The sequence below is a fragment of the Lynx canadensis genome, chromosome B2 (assembly GCF_007474595.2).
Source record: "Lynx canadensis isolate LIC74 chromosome B2, mLynCan4.pri.v2, whole genome shotgun sequence".
Classification (NCBI taxonomy): Eukaryota; Metazoa; Chordata; class Mammalia; order Carnivora; family Felidae; genus Lynx; species Lynx canadensis.
In genome coordinates, this window is record NC_044307.1 from 23,882,138 (window position 1) to 23,905,541 (window position 23,404).

At 42.8% G+C, this 23,404-nt stretch overlaps 1 pseudogene; it reads right to left on the reverse strand.

Annotated features, from left to right (window-relative positions):
- Positions 1–22,237: 22,237 nt before the first annotated feature.
- Positions 22,238–23,172, reverse strand: LOC118517991 (annotated as a pseudogene).
- Positions 23,173–23,404: the final 232 nt, after the last annotated feature.

Below are 23,404 nucleotides of genomic sequence, written 5' to 3' on the forward strand. Positions count from 1 at the left end.
TGCTGCAAGTCCCCTTGAAAGGGAGAAATCACAGGTCCAGAAGGAGCACGTCAACAGCGTGAGAACACCATCTGTGCCACAGGGGCTCCCTACGAGGCTTGAGATGCTTTTGCTGAAGCAAGCATGCGCTCTCAGGTATTGCCTTTCCTGTGCAGCAGAAGGAGAGAAAGCTCCAGAGTGGCCCCGTGGTCTCAGCTCTGATACAGGAATATGTGCACCAGGAAAGGACAACTGGCGAACGAAGCAGCTTTCAACAGCAGTTTTCTTCTTTGCTCTTTTCCTAACATTTGACTTTTCATGTGGATTTAAGACTTCTCTCAGCAGCAATTTTACATTACATTTCTGAATCATTGCTAGTTAATGACATTTCTATTTTGTCAAGCACTGAAAGTGTCTTTTCAAAGATCCAGGTAGGTGATATGTTGTGGTGCATGTATCTATTTATTTTAATTGCTTAGTGAGCTGCAAAGCAGTCGTGGCCACAGGGGTAACAGTGTGGGTGCTGCAGTACGTGAATGATGATGTGTCAGGTACTTTTTCAGGCATTTTATATGCATTATCTCAGGGAGGCCTCCAGACAACCCACAAGTTGGATAGTTTTCCTTTTTTTTAAATATTTTTAAAATTTATTTTTATTTTGAGAGAGAGAGAAAAAACATGCAAGCAGGGGAGGAGCAGAGACAGAGGGAGAGAGAGAATCCCAAGCAGGCTCTGTGCTGTCAGCACAAAGCCTGACATGGGACTCGAACCCATGAACCATGAAATGAGGACCTGAACCGAAATCAAGAGTCAGATGCTTAACCGACTGAGACACCCAGGTGTCCCTGTGTACTTTTATTGTCCCTTGCTCAAGGTAGTTGGTGGGCATTTAAGAGACCATAAAGAGAGATCATACTCAGTACCATATCTGTCGTGGCTGGACAGGAGCATATGCCCTGTTTCCTTCTGTACAACTTTCAAGACTGGGGGCACTGAACTGCCAATTAGACATTGGCCTAATTGTAATTGGTAGTTCTGTGCCTCTCCTCATTCCCTATTTTCCTTCATCCCTCTTTTCTCTCCTTTCTGATGGCAATAGAAACACTTATTTATATCTACTAGGCAATCACTCCCTGTGATGGACTGAATTAGGTCCCTCAAAATTCTTATGTTGAAGTCCTAACCAGCCATACTTCAGATGTGGCTGTATTTGGAGACAGAATCTTTTAAAAGGCAATTAAGTTGGGGCACCTGGGTGGCTCAATCAGTTAAGTGTCTGGCTCTTGGTTTCAGCTCAGGTCATGATCTTGCGGTTTGTGAGTTCGAGCCCCATGTTGGACTCTGCACTTAACACATGGAGCCTGCTTGGGATTCTCTCTCTCTCCCTCCCTCTCTGCCCCATCCTGCTTGTGTTCTCTCTCTCTCTCAAAATAAATAAATGAACTTAAAAAAAAAACATTAAGTTAAAATGAGGTCACTAGGTGGGCTCTAATCCAATGAGGCTGGTGTCCTCACAAGAAGAGGAAATGCAAACACTCAGAGAGATGCCTGGGGTGTGTATTCAAGAAGAAAGACCACATAAGGACACCAGCTACCAGCCACAGAGAGAGGCCTCAGGAGAAACCAATCCTGAGGACAACTTGATATTGGACTTCCAGCCTCCAAAATGGAGCAAATAAATTCCTGTTGTTCATGGCCCCCAATCTGTGGCCTTTTGTTATGCCAAAATACTCCCAGTACAGACTAACATACTCCCAAAGTGTCAGCAGTTGAATACAATGTGGTCCCAGGCATCATCCATGACTCCCAGTCCAGTGAGAGAGTCAGGCAAGTTAGCAAATAATTGTAGGACAGTTTGATGAATGCTCTGAGAGGGGAGTGCATGAGGGTAGTGTGGGGAGGAGGTGAGGAACAGTTGGTTGGAGAGATGACCTTTGAGCAGAATCAGAAAGAATTCGGGTTTACCAAGCTAACAAGAGAGAAAGAGAATGGCACTCCAGATAGAAGAGCAAAGGCAAAGGAAGGTGGAATTTTAAGAATCATGATGGTTCCTTGGCAATCTCAGATTGAAATCTCATGGTTTTGGCAGACTTGAGTGAACAGGCAGGTACTTGGCATGTACTAATCTGTAATTTTGCAAAGGCACAAAGGTGAAGATGAGGGTGTGTGTTGCTGGTGTGGGAACAAGTCCCCTTAGCTGTTAAGTGGGCTTCTGTATTGCAATGACTCATTCAACACAAAGCATGATTTCAGGCTCATAAAGACCTATGAGAAACAAAGCTGTAGATTAGGAAATAGAGACAATTACATGTTAGAGTCATATTCAAGACTCAGAGCATTCACAAAAGTCTCTCAGTGACTCTCTTGTGGATTTTAAGGGTCCTTGTAGGTCTGAGATTAATATCACCCTGTGTTGGATAAGTATGTTTTCATTTCCTGCCATTGTCCCCTCATTAACTCAGTCACTCACTGATCACTTATTTTTTATTCAGCATTTCTACTTTGTGCCAGTCACCATGCTAGGTACCCAGTGATGACAAAACGCATGTGCCTCCGGTCTCTTGGAGGTCCCAGACTACTAGGTGGGGATAATGAGCAAGGAAGCCAACCTAGATGATTGCCAAGATTGAGAAATGCTTCTAAGGAAAAGTGTTGGTGTTGGAGGATAGAATAACGGGTAGGGACAGATGGTAGGGGGTGAGTAAAGGGCTCTTTGGGGGAGGTAAAGGATAAGGAAGGCTGCCTTCCTTGCAGGCAGAGGGAAAAGCATGTTTGAGGGCTCTGAGATGGGAGCAAGGTGTGTGCTGGAGGAATGGGGAGCAGAGAGCAGGGGTGTTGAGAGGAAAGGAGGAGCAGCAGAAGGTGAGTGGGAGGAAGTAGGTGGGGCCAGATTGAGCTTATTCCCCATGAAATCGGGAGTCCCAGAGGGCTTTTGAGCAGGGAGTGCCAGGCTCATCCCTCTGGCTTTCACTTGGAAAACGGATGGGAGGGGACACATGTGAATGCCCAATCAGAACACAGGTTCCTAGATATGGCTGCAGATTAGAATCCCTCGGGAGTGCAAAATACTACTGATGTCTGAGTCTCCCCCCATCCCAGACATTCTGATTTAATTGGTCTGGGGTGCAGCCTGGAATTTTAAAAAGTTGATTCAAATGGGCAGCAAAATGTGAGACTTTCTGAACCTTCTAGATAGGATTCAGTAGAGATTTGAGGGCGCTAGGACTGTAGCCATGAGAAGCAGCGTCATGAACAAATAAATGAGATGCATTTTAGAGACAGAAACAGCAGCTTAGCAGGCACCCTGGTTATGAACAGCAGAGGAGCAGGAGGATTTAAAGATTACTCAGAAGTGAGGTCAGAGCCACAGATAGACATTTGGGAGCCATTGATATTTGGGTTGGTATTTAAAGCTGCAGAAATAGAAGCAATCACATTGGAGAGAACATGGATAGAGGAGGAGGGCTCAATTTTAATAAGGTGGGGAGGAAGAGGTTAGATTTGGGCGGCTTGGGGCATAAATGAGAGATGTGGTGCCACGGAGGTGTGCATGAGGAAGGACTGGCCGTTGACAGGGCGAGTAATGCCCCTACCATTTTAGCAGGAGGAATGAACAAGAGGGGGGCAGTTATGGGTGGCTTTGTAAATTAGTTACGGGAAAGTGAAAGCACTTTTAGCTGATAGATTTCATTTTCTCAATTGAGTATAAGCAGATAGGAGCTGAGGGTGAGTGGCCAGGTAAGGGTTGGGGAAAGGAGGAGGGGTGGGAGGTTTGCAGAGTTTACAGAAGTTCTGAGAGTCACAGGAGTAGGGGTGGAGAACACACTCTTTGGAGAGTGTTGAGAGTTTAGGGTGGCACTGTGTGTCCATCTGAGGATGATGGTCATGCATTTGTAGTGATTGTCAAGCTATGCCTTTGTCTCCACTAACAAGGCTTAGAGGCATAGGTGCAAGCACAGAGACATGGTGGGTTTCATCCTAGATTGGAATTTGCACATCTTTGGTGATTGTAACAGCCTTAATAATGGGAGATCCTAGATTGTGGGGTGAAGGATATGCGGGAGGTGTGGGTGTCCTGGAGGATGCACTGCTCCATCTCTCTTCAAGACAACCTGGTGATGGCACCCTCAACAGGACCCTGTTCCCCCAGGCTGCTTCCAGCCAAGGACCACAGACACCAATGTAATGGCGGGCATACTGGATTTACTTTGTATTTTCAAAACAATGTTTGTATTAGTTTCTTATTGTGAATTTCCTGTGTGAAAAATTACTACAAACATAGTAATTTTGAACATCACACATTTATTATCTCAGTTTCCATGGGTCAGGACTCCAGGCATACTTAGGGTCTCACAAAGCTTTAATCAACTGGGGCTGAGGTCCTTTCCCACGTGCAGGTGTTTGTTGGCAGAATTCAGTTCCTTGCAGGTACAAAACCAATGGAAGCTTGTTTCCTCAAGGTTAGTAAATGTACAGAAAGGTTGGGCTTCCCCTTGACTTATTCTTTTCCCTCTCTGTGCCCTTCTTGACCTTTATCTTCTCTTCTTGAGCCCAGGAAGGCTCTTGTCATTTCTCAGGCCACAAGGGGAGGAATCTGTGACTCACCTGAGTTGCAGAACCAAGGATTCTAGATGAAGGAGACCATCTCTACTCCTTCTGTTCTCTTACCTCCAGACCAGCTTTTACAAGGTTCACTTCCTTAGGTCAGGTCCACCCAGGATAATCTCTCTTCTAATTAATTTAAAGCCAACTGACTAGAGACTTTATTACATCCACAACATATTTTCACTTTTGCCAGACAACATAACCTCATCAGTGGTATTCATGTGTCTGGCCAACACTCCAAGGGAGGGGATTGCACAGGGCAGGTGCACCAGGGGAGTGGGAATATTGGGGACCATCATGGAATTCTGGCTACCCCAGCATTCACAGCAGGTGAAACTTAAAAAAAAGTAGTGTTTTTATTTTTCTGAGTGTAAATGTAAATTAAGTTCATAGGGTAGAATTTGGAATCTATAGACATGTACAAAAAGGGAAATTTAAACCAATTCATAGAATATCATTTCTTCCCTAAATACAAACGTGGTTATAATTTTTATTTCTCTTTCTTTTTTAAATGTTTATTTATTTTTGAGAGAGCATGAGTGGGGAAGAGGCAGAGAAAGGGGGACAGGGGATCCCAAGTGGGCTCCACACTGTCAGCAGCAAGTCCAATGTGGGGCTTGAACTCACAAAGTGTAAGATCATGACCTGAGCTGAAGTCAAATGTTCAGCCAAGAGAGCCACCCAGGTGCCCCTATTTATTTCTCTTTATATAATGGGACCACAATATGGAATTTTTTGGATTTGACGTTAGATCAAGAATTCTTTGAGAATGTGAATATGGCTCATAGTATTCTGTTGCATGAATATGGATTCGATTTATTTACTGTTTTCCTTTTTACACTCTGGTTGCTTCCAATTTTTTGGCTATTATAAATAATCTTGATAAATTTACTCTAGCATATCTAAGTACTTATTCAGAGCTCCCTATTTACTTGAAATTTTGAGGCAGAGATAGTTAAAGCAGTGGGATCAGATGCCAGTAAAGAAAATAATCAGAAATGGAACACATCCACAACCTGTAATGGGTTGTTTGGAAAATAAAATCAGTTTTTATTTGGGCACATTTTTTTCCACAAGCATTTATTGGGGAAACCAAGATTCCACTGAAGTGCTTTGACATAGGGCTTCATGAATATGGGGATGACAGTTATCTCAGGTTATAAGTTACTGTGTCACTTGCACAATAACTGACCAATACGAAGATTTGCCTATGCTACTAACATAATTTTGTAACAGTCCCTGAAGGAAAAGATCTGAGTGTGGAGAAGGGGTAGAGAAAGAATGGGAGATGAGTTAGGATCGTGTAGGAAGGTGGAGTAGGAAGATGGTGAGTCACAGGGTCCATGACCGCAGAGTTAAAAAAGAGAACTCCCTTTGTCTTCCAAAGGAGATTTGGAAGCTGAGCAGACTGCCCTGGGCTGGCATGAAAGCTACCTGTAGTAATGAGCTCAATAAAGTGATTTAAAACATATTGATCTTTGTGTCTTTGTGGGTTTGGGCTTAACCTTGGTGGTTGTCTTACTTCGGGGCACTTTGTACTTTATGTGGAGTGGGAAGAGCCTCCATCATTCAGGGATGAGTTTGGAGCACTGTGAGGAGGTCTCAGGCTCTGTCTGAGGACGCTTAGTTCTGGAGATGCGGACAGGGCCTTGGGCCTGTGCTCCTGGGATGGAAAGGCAGTGCATTACTTTTACTTTCTAGATTTTCTGGGAGTGTATATGTGTGTGTCGGGGGAGGAGATAGGAAGGGAAAGAGCAGGAATGATTAGTTGAGTCCCTATAGTGGGCCACTGAGAAATGCTAGGGAGGCTGGTCCTTGGCATTGTCATGCCTGACAAATGACATGTGGGTTTTTTATGTTTATAAAAAGAGAGAGAGAGAGAGGATGGGGAGGGTCAGAGAGAGGAAATGAGAGAGAATCCCAAGCAGGTTCCACGCTGTCAGCACAGAGCCTGATGTGGGGCTCAAACTCATGAACCATGAAATCACGACCTGAGAAATCAAAGGTCGGACACTTAATGGACTGAGCCACCCAGGCTCCCTTAGATGCATTTTGCTCTACTCTGAGGAGCATACCAGCCTTCTCTTTCCAAGTGCAATGGAAGTCATCTCTTCCATGACAATTGTGCCCAAGCTGTTTGCTATGCTTTGTCTTCTGGGAGTAAATTGTTATTTCCCTTGAAGAGACCTCTGTGTCTCCTTTGCTGAGCAGAACCATAGACTCCCCCAAGAAGCTCTCCAGTGGAGTAGCTGTGAGCTTGGTAGAACCAATTTTCATGTGAACGAATGGCGAGAGCATCAAACTCTAGTCACTTCCTCAAAGGAAGCATTGCTCTCTCTTTTCCTTTCTGTAGTCTCAATGAAGACCCTAAGCCACATGTGAGAAGTGTGTATGTTTTGGGAAGAGTGACTCACTGGTGGTCTGTCCATAGTAAATCTCCAGGAAGTGGCTTTGCTTCTAGGACTTTTAAAATCCTGTTCTTTTCTGAACTTTACAATTATGATAGTCAAAGGACCAAGCATAGGTATATATAAGTAGTTCTCAACTGGGGGTGATTTTGCCCTTCAGGGGCATTTAAAAATGTCTGGAGACATTTTGGCTAATGGTGGGGGAGTGGGGGGGTGGGTGGAGAACACAACCCATCTAGTGGATAAAGGCCAAGGATCTTGCTAAACATCCTACAATGCACAATAATTATTCTGCCCCAAATGTCAAAGGTGTCAAGGTTGACAAATCTGGGCATAGACCAAAGTATTACTCCTGTTACCAGGAAGCCTGGGTTCTAAGTTTATAAGACAGAAACCAAAGTTTACATGGGAGCTGTCTGCCTGAACTCTATTTAGGGAAAGAACTTGACCTACTTTTCAGCATTTCCCCTAAAGCAAGATTAGTCAAAACATTTCAAATATCCCTAATGTGGGAGAAAACAAACTAACAATGTCCAAGTCAATGGGTTAAAAGACTCATTTACATAACAATGAGACACTTGAAGCAAAGGAAAATCTGGGCTAGAATTGCCTCACTTTGAGTGTTCTTTGAGAAAGAGAGCGAAGCTGGTAAAACGGACATTCCCCTTCCTTCACATGCCTGCATCATGCCAGCATCCAGCAATGATTTCTGTCGGAGGCAGTGCTTACTGGGCAGAAGACCTAGAGATGGCCTCCCTTTGGGCAATTTATGCTAAATTAGTTTTGTGGATGCTTCAGGTACCAATTCCTCCAGACTTTCTTCATTACAAACAGTGCCTCTGGGACCAGTGGTGAGAAACAGTGTCTTAAATTACCGGGTCATAAATTTAATATCAGAGACCATCTTCCCTTCCTATATCAGATACCTATAGCAAATAGCTTTCAGTGTTTTCAAAAATGCTCACACTTTAATGTGATATCTGGGGTTTGGAGAACCCTTAGGTCAGGGTATGGGCTTTATGAGCCCTGAAACTGTCATGCAAAATTGTGTGAGTTCGGTTACCTGGGGAGAGAATCCACTGATTTCATCCCATTCCCTAAGGAGCCTTTATTCCGAATATTAAGAACCACTGCTATGGATTCATTCATTCATCAAATATTTATTGAGTGCCTATTCTGTGCCAGCACTGTGTTACATACTGGAAATAAAAAGAACTAGATGGTGGTGAATCATTGATTGAAACTTTGAAGAAAACAGGAAGGAGTCTAAAGAGGAAAGTATAAAATTAATCAAGACACATTGAAGAAAGCAATTGAAAAATTTAAAGAGCCTAAAGATATCTTTTATTTGATATTGATAGACATTTCTATTTATACATATACAATATTGTAACGATACTGTGGAAATGGAAACAAAGCAGAGAAAAAGTTATGGTCATGAATACTTAGATGAAGTAGATTTTTATTAATAAGCAATTCACATCGCTAAGCGGCTGATTCTGAAAATAGAACCCAATTTGTTCCTCCCCCCAAAATGTTGTTTTTAATTTAATTATTAGGTGGATTGATCATCTGTGTTTCCTACAGCTTATAATTTCAGTGTTTTGGAGATGATACTGAAATGAAAGCTTGCTTTCACAAAGGTACAGGTAAACTCTTAAGTCTGTCACACCAATGAATTATCATGAAGACTTCTGTTTCTATTTTGTTTACTTTTCCTCTTCTTAATGCTACAGTTATAGTCTGTTTCCTAAGCCTACCCAGACCCTGAGATTGGTCACTGAGGGAGTAGAGGTGGGTGGAGGTGGGGGAAGGTCACTTCCAGTCATCAGTGGGACTGTCAAGGACACCTGGACTCTGCCCTATCCTACAGGGTAATTCTGGGCTGGACCCCATCCCATGTCCATTGGACTCATAGCTCCAAGCTAAATGGCAGAGACTTCTACTACTCTCCTGTGTGACTTGTAGTCCATGTTTCTTCATATGGATGTCACCTTATTCGTGGTGCCCCCCCTTGAATAAAAACTTGCTGTCTAAACTGTAGGCACTACACATTTACCTAAATTTCCTTTCACTTTAAATAAGCAAAGCCATAGGAGCTCCCTGTTTCCTGCGCCTGAAGGGAATTCAGTTCATGCTGCTTGCCTTGGTGATGCTTAGAATCTCTATTTCATAGCATTTAGAAAGTATCTGAAGGTTTATATAGTAAATCCCATTGTCTCATTTTATAGACGAGGAAACCATGGTTCCTAGAACTCAAGCTTGAAACTAGCTGAAACAAACTAGAATCTCCATTCTGAGTTCCTTCCTGGAACTCCCTTCACAGTGCTAAATTTCTGGAAGACATAAACATCAAGATTACTTTTCTTCAGTCCTTTCTAAGCAGAGTTTGATGGCCTCTAAATTTAGTTCCTGTCTTCTGTGGATGATTCAGACCCAGCCCAGCTGAGAACAGCAACTTACCCCTCTCAGTCTCCTGAAAGGAAATAAACATACAAGTAGGACAGTTTCTTGACAGGTCACTTGAATGTGGATCTCAGCAGAGACAAATGCTTATCAGACATAAACATACGAGCAAGAGAAAAGTAGGTCTAATGGCTCATTCTGCCCAAGAGGCCCTATTTCCTATAGTGTGAGCAGGATTCTATTTCTTGCCCAGTTAATACATTGCTCAACAATTGTTCTCCCAATGCCAGGGAAGCTATCTTCCCTGCTTCTTGGGTGCTCCCACCTTTGCAAAAAGGTCATGTCACAAAAATCTATTTGGTGGCTGAGGGAAAGACAGCAAGTTACTCCTTAAAAGTCATCTTCCCTTCTCCCATAAATATAAAATTTTCCAAAAATATCCAAGCATCCAATTGAAAAAATGGACAGAGGACCCAAATAGGCATTTTTCTAAAGAAGACATACAGATGGCCAACAAACACATGAAAAAATGCTCAACATCACTCATTATCAGGGAAACAGAAGTCAGAAACACAATGAGATATCACCTTACATCTGTCAGAATGGCTAGAATCTGAAAGACAAGAAATAACAAGTGTTGGTGAGGATGTGGAGAAGAAGGAACCCTTGTGCACTGTTGGTAGGAATGCAAACTGGTGCAGCCACTATGGGAAACAGTATGCAGGCTCCTCAAAAAATTAAAAATAGAAATGCCGGGGTGCCTGGGTGGCTCAGTCAGTTAAGTGTCTGGCTCTTGGTATCAGCTCAGGTTGTGATCTCACGGTATGTGAGGGGAAGCCCCACGTAGGACTCTGCACTGACAACGTAGAGCCTACTTGGGATTCTCTCCCTCCCTCTCTCTCTGCCCTTCCCCAGCTCACACACACTCTCTCTCAAAATAAATAAACTTAACAAAATAAAAAAAAAATAAAAATAGAAATACCATGTCATCCAGTAATTCCAGTACTGGGTATTTACTCAAAGAAAATGATAACACTAATTTGAAAATATATATGCACCCCTATGTTTATTGCAACATTATTTAAAATAGGTGAGATATAGAAGCAACCCAAGTGTCCATCTATAGATAAGTGAATAAAGAAAATGTGAGATACACACACACACACACACACACACACACACACACAGTGGAATATTACTCAGCTATAAAAAAAGAACAAGATCTTGTCACCTGCAGCAACATGGATGGACCTCATGGGTATTATGCCAAGTGAAATAAGCCAGACAGAGAAAAACAAATACCACGTGGTCTCACTTATATGTGGAATCTACAAAATAAGACAAACAAACAAAAAGCAGAAATAGACCCATAAATATAGAAGGGACATTGTGGGCGATTGGCAAAATGGGTGAAGGGGAGTAGAAGATTCAGGCTTCCACTTATGGAACAAAAAAGTCATGGGCATAAAAGGCACAGCATATGGAATACCATCAAGAGTACTGTAATAGCATTCTATGGTGATAGATGGGAGCTACACTTGTGGTGAGCTCAGCATAGGTTATAGAGATATTGAATTGCTATGATGTACATCTGAAACTAATGTAACACGATGTGTCAACTATACTTGGAAAAAATGCCCAGAGAGAGAAAAAGAAAAAGTTTTTAACCTGGTCACTGTTGGCGCAGGGGAAAAAAGATTATATTCTCTAGCTCCCTTTGCTTTGAGTATGGTCATGGGATCAACTTCCAGCCAGTGGGACACGGGGGGGGGGGGGGTGTTGCGTGCAGTGTGCCTCAGTGGGACAGAGTGTGCTCTCCTGTCCCCTTCTTCTTCCCTGTTGGGTGGAATGTCAATGTTACAAGCGATCCTTTTGGAAATGCAGGTGCTATGCAATGGTAAGATAAAGGCTGACAGGGCAAGAAGACTGTCTTAGTCACTCAAGCTGTCACAACAAAATACCACAGACTGGCAGCTTCAAAAGCAGCCCTTTATTTCCCCCAGTTCCAGAGACTGGGAAGTTTAAGATTAAGGTGCCCACTAGATGGCCACCTCATTGCTCTGTACTCACATGGCAGAGAGAAAGAGCTCCTCTGGTAAGGACACTAATCTCATCTTGGGGCCCCACCCTAAGGACCACATCTAAACCTAATGACCTCCCACAGGCTTCACCTCCCAATACCATCACACTGGGGGTAGGACTTCAACACATGAATTTGAGGGGGGCATAAAATTCAGTCCATAACAAAGATAAACCTCACAAGCAAGGTCCCGTACATGAGAGTGAAGTGTTTCTAACTTGTTAAGCCACTGTGGGGACCTCTCTCACATCCAGACAAATTTATAATACAATAAATACAGTAATTTAGGTTTGTTCTTACTAATATCACACACTGTTTCCTCTTGTCATTTTTATGGTAAATGGGAGAAATACCCACTCCATGAAAGCTCATGTAGATTCTTACCACACACAGGCATTCAGGCAACAGGTGGAAGAGTTTACATACGACTCCCCACATGTGACAGACCAGAAGGCCACTGTGGTTGGACTGTGACTGGTTCACTGAGTAACTTCACTGAATCACAGATTGTGCAGACACCTGAGGGAGAGCACTGGGCACCATTCTTCCCAACGGACCATGGCAGAACACTCATTTGATGCAGAAGCCTTTCATTTCTGTCACTAGAAGGGGGAAGAGAGAAGAGACAACATGGAGTGAGGCTAAGGGGGCTATCTTTGCTGGGGTTTCCCTAACACATTACCACAAAATGGGGGGCTTCAACAACAAAAATCTTTTACCCCGCAGTTCCAGAGGCTGTAAGTCTGAAATCAAGGTGTCAGCAAGGCCAATGTCCCTTAGAAGCATGGGAGTCCTCTCTCCAAGCTTCCAGTAGTTCCTGGTTCATGGCAGTGTAACTCCTGTCCTCCCTGTGTGGAGAATGTGCCCGCATTCTGTTTGTCTCTGTGTCGTATTTCATTTGATAAGGACACCAGTTGTTATAGAGCTCCGGCCCACCCAGATGACCTCATCTTAACTCATAATGTCTGCAAGACCCTATTTCTGAATAAGGTCACATCCTGAAATATCCTTTCTCAATGATAAAATAATGCACCCTCATTATAGCTAACTTGGAAATGACACAGAAGTTAAAAGCCCATAGGAAAATCGCCCCTAATTCTAAGACCCAGAAAACCCCTGTTAAATTTGACTTCTATTTCATCCATTATTTTCTTCTTTTTCTATGCATATTTTAGAGCCTGGACCATGATCTCTATTTCACTATATGCTTTGATTTTTTCACACAACATAATAGAAAATTTTCTATGTTATTATAAATTGTATTTAAACATTCTTTCAACAGCTGAATAATGTTGAAGATGGCCAAATAATAACACAGAGAAGCTGATTTTCTGCATTCCAGACACTGTTTCAACCAACTTATACACATTTTTTTCCATTTGATTCTGACTACAGGATTCCTACAAGGTAGGAATTATTTTCATCATACAAATTGATTAAAAAATATCGAGGCTGAGTTTTAGCGATGTGTCTAACATCATACAGTGATTAAACAGCCAAAGAGGAATCTCGAGACAAGTTTGTTGGATGCTACTTTCCACGTTTCTAATTACTGCTTAATTTCCTATTCTTGGACATAGGGTTTGCTTCCACATTTTTACTGTTATAAATACCACAATTTACTGTTACAAATACCATCTTTGGACAGAACATTTCCCCCCACCCCAAATAAATTCACAGAACTGGAATTACTAGAATTAAGATTTGAACGTTTAAAAAAAACCCACATTTTTGTTACATTATTGCCAATTTGCTTTCCAAGTAGGTTGTGCCAACTTGAGTTCCCTTGAGTGCTGTTAGTGCCGTTCTTGTTTCTTTATACCGAGCACTGGACAGTCAGACTTGCTAAGCATATCTGCTATTTATGATCACTGAAAATAGATCGGTTTTTCTTTTATTTGCATTTTTTTGGTTATTAACAGGGTTACACATTTTTTTTTCATGTTTTAAGACATTTGTGTATTCCATGAGTAATCTGGGCCCATTTATCCATTACAGCTTTAGTATTCAGTTGAGCCATGTGCAATTGATGTCTTTTGTAAGTCAAAAAGTTGATGACTATCAGCTCAAATTTTTTTTATCAAATTCATTAAGAATATTAATCTTTAGGCATTTTGGCTATAAATATTTTTGTTGATGTTTTGATACAGCTATTTTTATTTCAAAATGAGCATCCAAGAATCTGGAAAGTATTTAGGTAATGAAAATTGCATGCTAATGATTCCATGGACTTTTTTTTTTTTTTTGCTTTCTCATGTTATTTGTCCCTTCTGAACTTCCTTCTCTTCCCCCACCCTCTCAGATTTGAGTCCAGAATGATGTATCTATATGAGGTAGATCATAGCTTCGCCTCCACTTTAGAGATAGAATAGGAAATGTCACTGAAAGAATTATAGGCACCAGTAAAACAAGTAAAAGTAATGCATCTTCACTGTGGTCGATGACCTTTTAAAGTAAAAAAAAAAAAAAAAAAAAAATTAAAACTGTAGCCTGAAAGCATTTGGAGACATTGCTTTTACTGCAACAGCTTAGAGGCTCTTTAAGGAAAGAGTAATGGGGCACCTGGGTGGCTCAGTCGGTTAAGCAGCCAAGTTCAGCTCAGGTCATGATTTCACGGTTTGTGGGTTCAAGTCCCGCATCAGGCTCTGTGCTGACAGCTAAGATCCTGGAGCCTGCTTCAGATTGTGTCTCCCTCTCTCTGCCCCTCCTCTGGCCCCTCCTCTGCTTGCATCTTGCCTCTCTCTGTCTCTTAAAAAGTGAATAAAAACGTTAAAAAATTTTTTTTTAAAAAGGAAAGAGTGATGGTGGTTTAGGTGAGGGGATACACCCTGCATGCCTGACAGCTGAGAATTGGCTGTGTCTCATTCTTAGCCAAATGAAGAGAAAGCCAGACCATCTGGCTCTGCAATGATTCCATATCTTCTTCCTGCAGGTAGATGGGGAACCATTTGAAAGAAAACTGTCATGACTGCGTATCACACGCACATTTTTAAACATCTGAAAGGAAAGGGGAACTGTTCAGGTTGCTTGTTAAATCTAAGGTAGTAGTAAGAGAGACAGAAACTCTGCTTTGGCAGCCGTGAGTATTTCAAAATTTACTGAAGAGCATTTGCTTTTCAACATCTCAGGCTTCAAGATCCTCATTTGTAGAAACAGTTTCTGTTTGCTTGAGTTCATACGGTTGTACCCCAATCCTCTTCCTTGAGTCTCTGGTTGAAATGACTCACATCAACTCTCCCTTGGCCTTAAATATTTTTTTACATCAACTACCGATTCTCTGCCACAAAGCTGGGAAGCAAATCTTGGCTCCTCCTGCGTCCAAGGCTTTGATCAGCCCAATGTATCTTGCTGCCTGCCTAACGTGTAAATAAGATTGCATTTTGTATTTACAGCGTGGCTCCTGGGAGGGCAACTGAAGCTATTACACATGGGGTGTTTGCAACAATAAACTGTTCTTCATGGGTGAGGATGACATTCCTGACCCACCCTCCAAGAGCATGAGCTCACAGCTGGTTTCCCCAGGGAGAACGCCACTCCCGTCACCTGGTTGCCATTTGTCGTGTGCTGGCCAGGCTGGGGCTGCAGCTAGGGAAGAGAACAAAGTTTGCCTCTGTGCAAGGCTAACTGACCCATTCACAAATCCCAGCCTTCAAGCCTGCGACGTCAGTCTTCCTGGCACGCGCCACAGACCCACACGACTAACCGTTCCAAGTCATGTAGGAACAAATCCGTCAGCACACAGGGTTCTGCCATCCGGAGCAGGCATTTCTGCAAGCCCCCCAGTGTGCCTGCTGGAGTCTGTGTGCAGAGCTCAGCCAGCGGCCACCGCCTACCCCCCAACTCCCCTGTGCACTTGGCCTGCCTTGTGAAGATGGCTTACACACACATCCCAGATGTTCCCTGTAACCGAGAGCCCTGGAAACAGCCCCACACACATTTGCTTTCTAAGGGCCTGACTGGAATGAGACCAAATGGTCTGGGGTTATTGTCTGATTACTGGGCAGTTGAAGACTTGACCCTGTTTCTCCATAACCTCTCTTTGCTGTTGGACCTCACTTCACTAATGGGGCAAGATTCTAACAGCCGTGGTTGCAGTCAGGGTCCCTAGTAATATAAGAATCATACAAATGTGGGGCACCTGGGTGGCTCAGTCGATTGGGTGTCTGACTTCAACTCAGGTCATGATCTCACAGCTCGTGAGTTTGAGCCCCGCATCGGGCTCTGTGCTGACAGCTCAGAGCCTGGATCCTGCTTCGGATTCTGTGTCTCCCTCTCTCTCTGCCCCTAACTCACTTGCATTCTGTCTCAGTCTCTCTCAAAAATAAATAAACATTAAAAATTTCTTTTTAAAAGAATCACATTAACACAAGAACTTTAACATTAAAAATTTTTTAAATGTTTATTTATTCTGAGACAGAGAGAGAGCAAGTGGGGGAGAGACAGAGAGAAGGGTGGAGAGAGAGAATCCTAAGTAGGCTCTGTGCTGCCAGTGCAGAGCCCTATGTGGGACTTGGTATCACAGACCATGAGATCATGACCTGAATAGAAATCAAGAGTCAGCTGCTTAACCAACTGAGCCAGCCGGGTGCCCCAAGAACTTTAACATTTTTAAAAAGAGAGCAAAAAGAACACAAAGGGAAGGAAGCTGATGACAGCTTGAAACAAATATTGGAAAATTGGATCATATTTTCAGAATGATAATATTATGTTTGCTTTCCATCAAAATTAATATATATGTCTCTTCCCCCAGTCCCTTCTCTGCCATGGGGGTGCAAAGTTCTCCCTTGGAAGGGTGTGAGTAGTGACAATGAGGTGAGTCTATGCAGCTGTGATGTAAATCTTTTCTTAAATCAACTGCATGGATGCACTTGTCTTCCCTGAGGGCCCAGCACTAAACAATACAGGCTGTGTAACGTCTCCCTAACTGCTTTCCACTCCCTCTCTGTCCAAACCTGTCCTGCACACTGCCATTATATGGGTCCTCATGGGGCCTAAATAGCAAGGAGCCATCTCCCTAGTGAAGAGCATGTAAGGGCTTCATGCTCCACAACGTGAAATGCATTAGGAATAAAGACTAGTTGCTTCTCTTTGGCTTTTGAGACCGTCCCCATGCTGCCATAATCCTACTTTCCAAATGTCCTCTCACCCCACACACGTGCCCTGAGGTTTCCGGCTGTTCGTGTTTCCCAGATCTGATAAGACCTGCTTCTCAATGATCTGAACCTCCTCTTCCCAGCCCTCCTCACCATCCCTCTGTGAGGGTGACAGTTGAGCAGTCTTCCTCACTGGCTACCTGCAGTATCTGGTAAGTAGGTGCTTTGAAAATGTTTGCACACTGAAGGAGTGACCATTTTTTAGCAGCCAGGCTGGCCCTGTCTTTTAGCATTTCACAACCATTCACTGTTTGTTCAACACAGCAGGTCAGTTCAATGCCAAGCCCGGGCTCCTGTTGTTTTCTCTACCTGGGATGTCCCTCCCTCTCTCCCACCATCCACACCCTGTTCACCCTTCTTAGCCCTCCTCAGCTTATTCTCCCATACAAGGCCACCCCTCATCCCTAACCTATCAGATCCACTGTGGGATACACTTCCAAATTCTTGGGGTGCTCACTGCACCAGGGACGCAGGCTTTAAGGCCTTAATCACATACTTCCTTGCAGTGAGACCTGAATGTTCCCAGGGTTTGTTCCTGGATTCCCTTGCTGTGCCTGGACTCCCTTATCAAATTTGTATCCACCTACCCCAACTCCTCAGCATCCTGAGCAGAGCTGAGCATAGACCAGCTGCTCGATAAATGTCTGCCTGACTGATTCTTCTCTCCAATTATGCACATCCTATCACTCAAAGTTCCACTCAAGCCCAGCTTCCTCCACGTGGCTTGGTGGATGAAGCCCCACATTGATCTCACAGCTGGCTCATGGGCCGGATCCACACCTTCCGCATGTCGTGTACCTGTGGGATGACACGTTGGAGCACCACTCCCAGTGTGCATGCACATTCCATTACTTGTGAACTTCATGTGTGCCCTGTTGTGTCCTGGCTCTCGGAACCCTGGCACACACCCAGGGGAACACGCACCTCACCTTGGAGACTGCAGCACTCGAGTATGGCTCATCCTGTGTTGCCATTTCCTGCACGCACTTGGACACCAGAGCACACGAGGCTCCAGGTGTGCGACTAGGTTCCTGCCACCCTCTCAGGACAATCTTCTGTGAGAGTCACAACCCCTCGTCCTGGAGTTTGATGCACATATTTCTCAGTGTGGAAGGCTGACAGCAGAGCTCTTTGAGACCAGATAACCCACCACCAGGAGACTGAGCATTTTCTTGGGCACAGAGAGACAGTATTTCAAAGAAGGCTCACTGTGCCTGGTACACAGCGGAAACCCAGCACACATGGAAATATAATAAAAACAGCTATGATCCTTGATGGCAAGTATCCTACTCCAGCGTCTTCAAGCATTGTCTTGAACACTTTGCAAAAGAATTTTGAAAATCTACGTGCTCTTTACACATTTTTAACTTGACATCTAAAATTTTTCACGTTTTCAATTTTTTTAATGTTCATTTATTTGAGAGGGGGAGGGGCAGAGAGAGAGGGAGACACAGAATCTGAAGCAGGCTCCAGGCTCTGAGCTGTCAGCACAGAGACTGAGGTGGGGCTCAAACCCACGAGCTGTGAGATCATGATCTGAGCCAAAGTCGTACACTTAACTGACTGAGACACCCAGGCACCTCCACACATTTTAAAAATAAGTTTATTTCTTATTAATAAGAGATAGAAAATTTAACTATTTTATGTATTGAAATAAAATGAGGATTGACTATAATTTGATAAATACTTTGTATAATTGGATAAAACAAATTTTCATTACTGAGTAAAGCATGCTATATCTGAAAGATACCAGGTGAAATTTTTGTTTGTGTGTTTGATTTATCATACTTTGTAAAATCCAATTGTCCTGCAAAAATTACATTTTAAAGGATCAACATCACAAGCTTATGCTGCTTTGTATATTCTGAATTATGAGACCCCATGGGCCAACATGGCCTTCTTGCAGAAGTATGTATAAGACAGGGAAGGACAGAAAGACTTATGAGCCCTGGACTTGGTTTATCATTATTTTTTTTATCCCATTGTTTCAAGAGCCCTCCTACAGCAAAGAACCAAAACAAGATTTGGTATGGGCAAGGGATATGTCTTTCTTTTGTAAAATGAGAAAGGTATATTCTTTTTTTTTTAATTTTTTAAATGTTTATTTTTGAGAGAGAGACAGAGTGTGAGTGGGGGAGGAGCAGAGAGAGAGGGAGACACAGAATCTGAAGCAGGCTCCAGGTTCTGAGCTGTCAGCACAGAGCCCGATGCAAAGTTCGAACTCACAAACCGTGCGATCGTGACCCGAGCTGAAGTCGGACGCTTACTGACTGAGCCACCCAGGCACCCCATGAGAAAGGTATATTCTAAGCATAGGTTCATTTCAAGCAGATTAATATTAGCAAAGAATACCTGTGGACACTGATGCCCTTGTAACTATCCTTGCCTGAGTATCATTTGGAAAGTGTTCAAATCTTACAGAAAGTGTGTACCCCAGTTGGAAGAACACTGGCCAACTCTACTGGCTTGTCTATGAGAGAGCTGGAGTAGAGTGATAAGCAATTCTTGTCCAGGCTGGGGATCTCCTGCCTCCCCATTGCCTCCATGGAGAGGACAGCCCTCATTTTCACTGTCAAACAGGTTAATTTGGCTTGCCAGAGGCAGCCAGGACAAAACTGAGAAAATTGTTAGATGTTAAATTGTCAGGCCTTAGAAACAAAGACAGAAACCAGAAGATAGCTAAGCCAGAGACACACAACAGAACAGGCCAACTCTCAGAGGAGCAAAGGGCCAAGAGGGGTGGGTAGGGATAGCTGAGGCAGGGGTGTAGGAGAGAACAAAAGGCAGGGCAGGGGATCTGGGACACATTTATAGTCAGTCTAGACCAATTCAAGTGCATGGTGGTTCTCATTGGGAAAGCCAGTTCCCCAACTGGTAGCTTTTTCTTACAGAAGGAAATTGTTAAACCCCTGTTGTATGAAGTGCTATAAATATAGCCTAATCTCCACATCTTTGTAGCTCTGGCACCTCCTGAGACCTTCCAGACTCATGTTCTAGTCCGCATCTTATTTCTCTTAGACAAACCAGACCCTGGCAGGCTTTTGCACCAGAGCCATCCCCTCCACCTGGAATGCCCTGCCTTTTAGCTCACAAATGATTGCCTCTGAGCCTTCTTTTTCCAGCATATTCATCTCACCTCATCCCTTAGAGCAGAATTTCACAAAGTGGGATCCACTACTGTGTCCGCGTTATCTAGGATTTTGTGGGAAGAAAGAGAGTAGATTACTAGGCAAATCTGGAGGTCTAGATTTCAGATTTGTAATATTGGAAGCCCTGTGACAATACATAGGAACTTGCACTTTTATAAGCTGCCCAGATGCTCTTATGTGTTCTAAAGCTTGGGATCCATCAGGGCTATGATCTGAATGTTAGTGTCCCCCAAATTCATATGTTGAAATCCTAATTCCCAAGGTGATAATATTTGGAAGAGAGGTTTTTGGGAAGTGATTGGGTCATAAGGGTGGAGTACTTATGAAAGAGACCCCCAGAGATCCCTTGTCCTTTCTGTCATGGGAAGACACAGGGAGAAGACAGCCATCTATGAGCCAGGAAACAGGCTCTCACCAGACACCAAATCTGCTGCACCTTGATCTTGGACTTTCAGCCTTCAAAACTGAGAAATAAATTTCTGTTGTTTATAAGTCACCCAGTCTATGGTATTCCATTAATGCCACCACAGGGGACTAAGACAAATGGTGTGCAGTCAGGGACTCTCGGTGTCCCTGGGCTTCCCTCACACCTCTACTGCAGCGTAGAGGATCAGAGTGTGATTTCTTTGTGTATTTGCTTGTTTCTATGAGTCTCTGAATACTCAAGAAGAGAAATGCCATTGGTCTTTGTTAACTCCACACTAAGCACAGTGCCTGGTACATAGTGGTACTTAATCATGGGTTTTTTTTTCTTTCTTTCTTTTTCTTTCCCCCTCTGGAACAGCTTTTTATTAAACAGCAAAGCAAAAGTGCAACACAATTTTAAATGTTTGTAAATCAGATCACAAAAGGGACACAAGATATTTGCAGTATAACTATTACATTCATACAACTAAAGTCATTCATTGAATCTTATACCAATACAAACATAAGATTATTCCATGATTAAAAGTAGCTCAAATCTAATAACCAAAATGATTTAGTGGATCTCTTGTCCTATTTAATATTTATTAAAAAGTTTATTTATTTTTGAGAGAGAGAGAGCAGGGGAGGGGCAGGGAGAGAGAGGGAGAGAGAGAATCCCAAGCAGGCTGGATCCACCCTGTCAGCACAGAGCCCGACACAGGGCTCCATCTCAGGAACTGTGAGATCACCATCTGAGCCGAGATCAAGAGTTAGGCACTTAACCAACTGAGCCACTCAGGCACCCTTTTCCTACATAACATTTTAACATGGCTTCTGATACTAAATTTCTTACCGAATGGAATCTACAAACTAAATTTTTACAAGCTGCCAAAAAGTGACTAATCTTTCAAACCAAGTAGTTAGGTTAACAGCAAATTCTGGGAGAAATGTTGAGATAAAATACTGAGAAAGTATCAGCTAGTATGCATGCGAAACTCTTGCATTTTATTCATGATTCTGATACCAATACACTGTAGAGGGCTTTTGCAAAAGTTGATCTGCTGGGTGCTACAAATAAGCCTTGAGACTAAACTCTTTGTCACTGTTCTCTTGTAGATGTGGTTGACTTAAGGTTAGTCACATTTCATCTACTTTCATACATATATTCCCTAAAAGATCTTGTCTGTTCCAGAGATCACACAATTCTGGAGTAAAAACATTTGGAGTTGGTTACTACTCTATGCCAAGTACTTTTCCCATCCTATTTCCATTTTTCTCAAAACTTCTTATTTCAAACATATAACTAGAGCTCATCTTTTCAGATACCAAATGGGTTATTTTGTGCAAAAGGAAGTTTTTAACAACAAACCTTTCCAATGTGACAATTCAGTTGCAAAGAAGAATCTTCATATTTATAGGCTCTGTTTTCAGTTGATTAAAAAGAAACTAACAATCCTATCTTATTGCTATGATAAGCCCTAACTGTGATTATACCTTATTTTGGCTAAGTTTCAACAATTCAAGCTCAGGTTACTCTCACAGATGATTAAATAGTAAAATTACTTTTACAAATGTGAAACCAATTTCTTCCTTAGGGGAGGGGAAATGGGAAGGAAGAAGCCAGTGGAGACGGGGCACAACATGGTAGACAAGGTACATAAAGCTGGGTATTCAGTGCATGATTTTGGTCGCTTTTCACAACACAGTGGTTATTTTCTTGTATCTCTTACTATGCCTACAATAAAAGACAGTGCTAAACCTCTAAATCAAAGCAAATTTGATAAAACATTCACTTTCAAATTTTATACATACATGCATTTCTAATTATAAAGTCTCTACAATACATTTGCATGTTTTCATAGACTAACATATATCACACAAACTCATGGAAGTCTTCTGTTATGTTCTTAATTTTGCCTAGCTCTGACATTATCTTCATAAATATTCAATTAGGCCACAAACAAAAGTACTATAACTTTTTGAGTCTATCCACATTTTAAAGAAAAAAACAGATCAGCGGCAATTCCATAAAACAGAAGGGATGTCAATCCTTCACATTCTTTTGCTTTTTGTGTCAGTCATTTGAAAAACACTAGAAGCTGACATGAGGTTTTCTATATATTGTCCAAGAGCTTGGTTGTCTGATTTTAGCTTCCTATTTTCTTCCTTAACTGCATCTACTCTTGTGGAGAGATCTTCAAGTGTGTGCCGAAGTTACAACAGTTGACTACTAAGTCGTTGTTTTTTCCTCCAGTTCCACATGATGTTCAGCATCAACTGCGTCTGTGTTGGCATTCATTATCTCCAGTGACAAACTTGGGCACTGGGTACAAAACCCTGGATAAATGGTCGGCCGTTGGAGGTCCTGGGAGTGGGAGGGATCTAATCGTTGTTTTTCTGTGGTCAGGGTGTCCCTAATAAAGGGTACAACAGAGAGAAGAGAAACATCCTCAGTGTTCCCCCTTGGGTATTGGGAGCATAATACTCTCAAATTCTAAGACAACCACTTGCCAGGGCTAGGGTTAAGATAACTGGCTCTGCAAGATGCAAAGAGCAGACCCAGGTAGAAGTGGTAGCCAAACATCTTGCTGCTAACATAGGTTCAACCTCAGTCTGTGGACTTCTGCCAACTGGTCAGGATTATCGAGGAGAATGGTGATGTCTACAATAGTGGCAGTGTGTGGTGAGGGGAGGTAATAAGTGTTCACACAGTCTAGACTGGCCTCCAAGACTTGCCTGTAGGTGTGCGCAGTTTATTAGGTTCCTTGTGAGGCAGTGACAATAATGAACCACCTAACACCCATTTCCCCTTTCTTCCTCAGTATCTGAATTTTTGGAAGGCAACAAGGTCCCCAGCTGAAAAATTGCATTTCCCAATCTCCCTTGTGGCTAGGAGTGGTTAATGAGATTTAAGCTGAAGTTACTGTGTCTGCCCTCTGCTCTTCCTTCTTGCAGCCAGGAACATGAACAGCAGCTGTAGCAGCCATTCTGCACCTGTGGGTAGATGCCATGAGCAGGAAGCAGTCAGGGTCACTGTTGACATCACAGAACTGGCATTTTAGCCATGGATTGTCAACCTTTGGACTACTTTTATGTGGGAGACAAAACAAACAGGCACACAAAGCCCTATATTGTTTAAGCCACTGATCTATAGGTTTTCTGTATAATCCTGACATCCACACCGCTGACATCACTTGGCTTATGAACTGATTGCTCAGT